The sequence below is a fragment of the Enhydra lutris genome, unplaced genomic scaffold (genome assembly GCF_002288905.1).
Source record: "Enhydra lutris kenyoni isolate GAN:26980312 unplaced genomic scaffold, ASM228890v2 scaffoldscaffold4, whole genome shotgun sequence".
NCBI classification, from domain to species: Eukaryota; Metazoa; Chordata; class Mammalia; order Carnivora; family Mustelidae; genus Enhydra; species Enhydra lutris.
The window spans coordinates 34,966,711-34,973,048 of record NW_019154088.1 but is presented as its reverse complement, the minus strand read 5'-3'; positions in this window follow the sequence as shown (position 1 = coordinate 34,973,048).

Here is a 6,338-nt window from a genome sequence, read left to right as displayed (position 1 = left end):
AAAAAAAAATCAAGTAAGCCAATTTCTCAGTTGGAAGATCTTTATATTAAATTCATGCAGATTTCAGGCAGAGCTCTAGAGGGCAGCAAAGACATGGTTTCCTTGTTGAAGGAGGTTCTTTTAAGGAATGCAGGGTACCAACTTTTTTATATAATGGTGCCAATTTTTTTTTTTTTTTTACTGAGGTCTGGGTTAAAATAGAATCTAGTGATTAAGAAATGCAGAGTTTCAGGGCTTAGAAGTCTTGTAGTGTTGTCAAGTCAGTTCAGTCCTCTCATTTAAGTAAAAGGAATGGCCCGAAGGGATTAGTGATCTTACTAAGACCATCTGGTTAGATAGTGACATTAAAACCTCACCTAACTCCCTTACACTCACACACAGACAGACTCTCTCTCACATTTAATCGAGGTTCTAGAAATTCTTTCTATCCTGAAATTATTTGGGCATTACAAAGGATTGAGTTCACACACTTAACTCATGTCCTATGGGGGGGGGGGAGGAATGATTGACATTCTTAAGGCCGAAGCTGGTGGTTTTTAAGTGCTGTAATTAAACTGGGACAGAGAGAATTTTCCAGAGTCAGATCGATTTAAATTTCCTCAGCCAGTACTTCCAGGCTTTGGACTCTAGGTGGCAACATAGGACCTTTGGTTTGCTTTCTGGGAGCGGCTGCAATCTGGACAAATCTTTCAGGAGGAAACCAGTTTATTGTGGTTCTTCTTGACCCCAGTGGACGAATAGTCCTTTCTCTTAGCTAAGCTAATGTTTAGAACCTGGGTGCTCACTTCTTAGACGCTATAATTATTTTTACAATAATCCTCTGACAACAACTGTTATTTGACAGGTCATACACTTTTATGTCATATGTTTGGCAGGGTCATGTCTAGAGAGAAGAGCATTTTTATTGATTTTTGAACTTCATAGCATTTATGCAGCTGCTGCCTCTCTTCTTCAGTGAGCCACCCCTGCCTCCCCCAACTCTCCCCAGCCCATCACGGTGTACAATTCTCCCTACCCCTAACTTTACCCTTGTGCCACCCCCACCCCACCAATATTCTAATTTAGTGGAATCAGCTTTAAATGGGGATAAAGGACCACCTGAAAGAAAAAAAAGGATTCAGAGGATGCTCTGGTAAGTTGGGAAGGGAAAGGATGACACTTCATGCTTTTGTTTTCTGTATCTCTCTGCCATAGTATCTCTAGGGCAGGGTTTCTCAAGAAATGGTCTAAAAACTATGTGGCATATTTGTGAAAATGCAGGATTCCTGAGCCACACTTGAGACCTACGGGGGCACAGTCCCTGGGGTTGGGTCCCAGAATCTCTCTGTTAAGCTCCTAAAAAGACTTCTTTCCAACCACAGCTGGAAAGAAGCTGCATTTTTTTTTTTTTTTTTTTTTAATCAGCTGCTGGTGCCATTTCCATCTCCCTCCCAGAGTCTGGTTTACTGGCCCAGTGTCTGATTTCCATCGCTGAACTCAGAGCCTTAAAGCTCATGAAGAAGGACAACCACCCATTTCCCTCATGAAGAAAGACAACCACCCATTTCCCAGTGCCTGCTTGTTCCTCTTTTTCCTCTAACTCTGACCTGTCCCCAGAACCCCTAAGGACACATGACTGGAAAGGTGATATGGAATGGAAAGACTTTGGAGTCACAGAAAAACCACAATCAAATCTTGTCAAATGATTTAGCCCACAAGGGCTTCAGTTTCATCAAATAACTACAATCACACTATTAAAAGATAGTCTATTATTATTAATTATTATTATTATATCTCTTCTTCCCCTACTTAAAAATTTTAAAACATGATTTTAAATTATATGACATATGAGTATATTCTCTTCAACCTGGAACTTGAACTCATGACTCCAAGATCAAGACCTGATCTGAGATCAAGAAAGATGTTTAACTAACTGAGCCACCCAGGCACCCCTACAAATATGTTCTTATTACAGAAACTCAAATGATACAGATGAAACAGGCTTTGATGATGTGATGTCACATTTTAGGAATCTTTCCATATTAGTGCATTTAAATCCATTTCATTCTTTTGAACTGCTGTAGAACACAGTCTTTTCTGCAAGACTACAGATTCTCAACAAATTGTACATACAGTTTTACACCCTGTTTTTTCATTTCACATGTGTGAATATTTTCCTGTCTCATTATATATTCTTCAGAAAATGTGATTTAATTATTTCATCATTTTCCAGCATATAAATATACTAAAATCAGTTTAGTAATTTATTTAGTAATTCTCTGACTGCTGGATATTTAGGTTGCTTTCAATTTTTGATTATTGTTCCTATTAAATAATTAACACCTCCTTAAACTCCCCATTCCCCATTCCCATGGCTCTCTTACTTAGAGAATATATGTATATATATATATTATAACCAAGTAATTAAGGTCCTTGAAAAGTGGGTGATGGGGTCGAGGTCGATTTGTAGTTTCTGCATTTACCTTAAGCACAAATTGCTCTATGAGCAAGAATGGGTGTTGCATTCTTACTTCTTAAACTTCCATTGAAACTCCACTCCTCTCAGCCAAATAACTGAAGCAAAACGAAGGTATCTTTCCAGAACTGTTTACTTTGAGCAGGTGAGCATTTTCACAATTAGAAGGGAAGTTTGCAATCAGTTTCTTTAATGGAAAAGGCACTCTTATAGAATTAATCCATGCATGGCTCAGAGGAAGTTAGACTCTCTGAAATTGATTGGATTAAAGCGCTCCTTAAAATCAGAAATACTTGGGCACTCATCTGCTCTGCTAGGTGATTGACAGAGGTCTTCAAGCCATCATCCTTCATGGGAGGTACTTGGTGTAGAATCGTGATTTCCGAGCCTGCTGCTGGGTTAGGATCAATTAAACCCATAAATAGAAATGAGCTGCCATTATTATCCCTAAAATTGATCCCCAACATGTTCACCTGGCCCACGCCTGCGTCATGCAGGAGCTACAAACAGACTCGCTGCACCTGACGGGGCACAGCTAAATGCAGATGCCAGGAGACCACCATGGGAAGGATGGGTTTTAAGTGACACATGAATTTAACTATCTCTCTTGCCCCTCTAAGAATACAAGAGGAGCAGAAGACATCTATCCTTGAGGATAGCCTCTATCCTTGAGGACATGTTAATCAAATACTACTATACTACCAGCAACATCGAAAGCACTAAACTTGAAGGCTTTACAGGCAAAATAAAACGCAACTGTGACTCATGGCAGTTGCAGATTTAAAACATCATTGAGAAGGAAATGAATAGCATCACTCCACAAAAGTAACATGGATATTCCAAGGCTTCAGTGTTTCTCCTAGAATGACAATGCCCTTTGACTCAGAAAAACTTAGGTAATTTGGGGTTCTATTTAGGCACTACAGTTTTCATTATTTAACATCTGCTATCTTTGGGAGTGTGATTAAAAAGATGGTTCCATACCTGAGAGGAAGCTCATCTCTCTCTCCTCCTTTGTATCTCTCTCTCTCTCTCTCTCCCTTCCCCTTGGGGAAGGGGTAGCCCTTGCCAGACTCATCCTGTCCAAGTAGTGAGAAAATTAGGACTCTGGACTTACACAGCACCGTCCGTCATTTGTGGCATCTGTGATTTCTTAACACCTTCCATGATGCTGGGAACAGGAATTGTTGTCTCCATCTTACTGAGAGAAAGTGAGGCAGGAAAAGGCGAGTGGCCTATTGGCCACGCAGCAAGACTGCAGCACAGGGTTAAGACACAGGACTTTTGAACTCCAGAGTATTCCTCCTTCCTCTTTACCACTCCTTTACATTTTGGACCAAATGTTTGCATGCTTGATCTCTGGTTAAAGTCACTTCTTTCACTTGGCCCTTTGGCCATCTCCTGGGTGGAACTTTGTTTTCAGGCATTCAGTTCTAACTCCGCGGGACAGTAAGACACTGGATCTTCAGGGAATTTGCGCCGGGAGCCCAAGGGTGAAAGGTCATCCCCCTCACCACCCCTGTTCTTCCTTTGGCGAGTTGTCAAGCAGCCTCTCAACCATTGATCAATCAACCCTGACCACAGCCTTCCATGCAGCTATCACGGATTCTGTCACACAAGCATCTTCCTTCCTAGCCCAGCCGGCCTCTCCCATCACCTCCTCGTCTTCTCCACCATTCTCTGCCTATCTTATCTGTCCCCTTTCAACATCTTGGTCCTCACAGCTGTATTGACTCTAACCTCAGGAATTAGTCACCACACTCTGCTGACTGGGAGAGGTTTCTGTGAATCTGCACTCAGCACCTCATTAGAACGATCAAATCACCCATAAATGCAGGGGTTTGTGCATAGGAGAGAAATAGTGGATGAATCAATAGCTAAAGACCAGAGGCTTCCTTAGAGAAAAGGTGAAGCTCATCGTTTCAACCAATTAATTTTTATAAATGAAGAAACTTAAAAAGAGGTTAAGTGACTCTCTTGGGTTATACTGTTACTGACACGAATACTATTAACCAGAACTTCTGACCCCCAAACTGCTTTTTTCCCCCTGTGAAACCATCCAGCTTCTACTTATTATAATTCTTATTCTTTGTTTGTCTGATTCCATTCATTTTTGTTATTTCAGAGATAATGCTATATTTTTCATTTAATTAAGAATTTGCATATTAATTCAACTTTATTCATTGTTGATAATAATGTGTCACATTCCACGTAGTATTTTAAAAACTCAAAATTTTTTCCTAAAAATTAAAGTCATACATGCTTAAGGTATAAAACTTGGGAAGTAATGGAATCTATAAAGAAAAAAATAATGATGACCCAATTCACCAGTCAGACATAATCATTTTTAATGTTTTAGTATAATTCCCTCTAGTTTTCATATACTTTTTATGCTGTTGAAATCATGCTATTTATAGAGTTTTATATTCTAGAGCATTTGTATGGTTACTTAACATATCATGAGCCTTTACTGTGTCATGACAAATTCTTGGTACACATGATATAAATAGCTGTATATTATAATCCATCATCTGATGGATTATAACCCACCCCTAACTCTGGGCACTTAGGTCACTTACAACTTTCCATTTCTTAAGGCAATGCTGCAATAATACTTATGCATACATATTTCTATATATTTCTGATCTTTTCTTGGAAAAAAGTCCTGGGAGTAAATGAGGCAAAAGCTGTTCATCTTTTTAAAGTTTTGATACATTTTACTAGTAAAAACTGCTGGGTAGGCAATGCCAACTGACACACCTACCAATAGGCTTCATAGTAACCTTGCAAGTAGTTTTTCAAAAATAGTATCTCATTTTTGTCATTGATTCAGGTTTGACTGGCTCATGGTTTAAAATGGGTGCTTCCAAACGCCAGTTCCAAACCAGATTCACAGGCCCCTCTGTAAGCGGTTTCCGTAGTGTAGTGGTTATTACGCTCGCCTAACACAGGCCCCTCTGTGAAATTGTGTCTTTTGCTTGTTAGTGCTGCATGTGAGGTAGCCCTGTCCCCACGGGGACACTGTGACAGGAAGGTGGCCGCTCTTTTTCATCTGCTTTGTGACTATGAGTATTTTACTGTGTTAAATGTATTTGAAAGCCACAGACTGTGGATCCTGTGCTAGAAACCAGAGGCACAAGACTTTCTAGCCTCAAGTTGTCCTTGGTATCGACTGGGAGATAGTCACAAAAGCCAGCAGGAATACCGGATTGCGGCGGCTGTAACAGATGTCTGCACAGAGTGTGAGGGTGCCCGGACCAGGCCCTCAGAGCTCAGCCCCTGGAGACGCTGGCAGCTTTTAAGGAGAAACAGCACTCAAGCTGCATCTTCAAGGGTGAAGAGTGTGCCAGATAGAAGACCTGAGATGACAACCGTCTACACAGTGGGGACGTACTTGCACGCTGTAGACGGCAGCCTCGGGTTCTAGCCCCTTTGGAGACTTGTGGTCTTGGGACAGTTGCTTAACTTCTCTAGTTTCTATTCCTCATCTATAGAAATACTACTAAAATAAACCACTTCAGAGGGCTGTGAGGAATAACGGAGACAACTCAGGCAAAATACTTAGAAAACAGCTTGGTACCTCACGGGAGCTCCAAAGATGTCAGATACCAAAGTTGTCATCATCGTTGTGGTCGTCGTCACCATCACTGCTGAAGCACTGAATTCCTCGAAGGAAGTGGCGGGAGACATGGGCTCGGCAGGGGAAGAGTCAGTGTACGGAGGCCCTCTGCCACATCGTGAGAGTGATATGCTTTGCCCTGATAGCCATCATTCCCTTTGGGGTGTTTGCAGTTTTGGAGTTAATTGTCCAGAGGGAAGAGGCTGAACCGATAATCTCCTCAGATTCCTTCCAGCCCTGAGACGTGATTCCCACCTGCGAGCA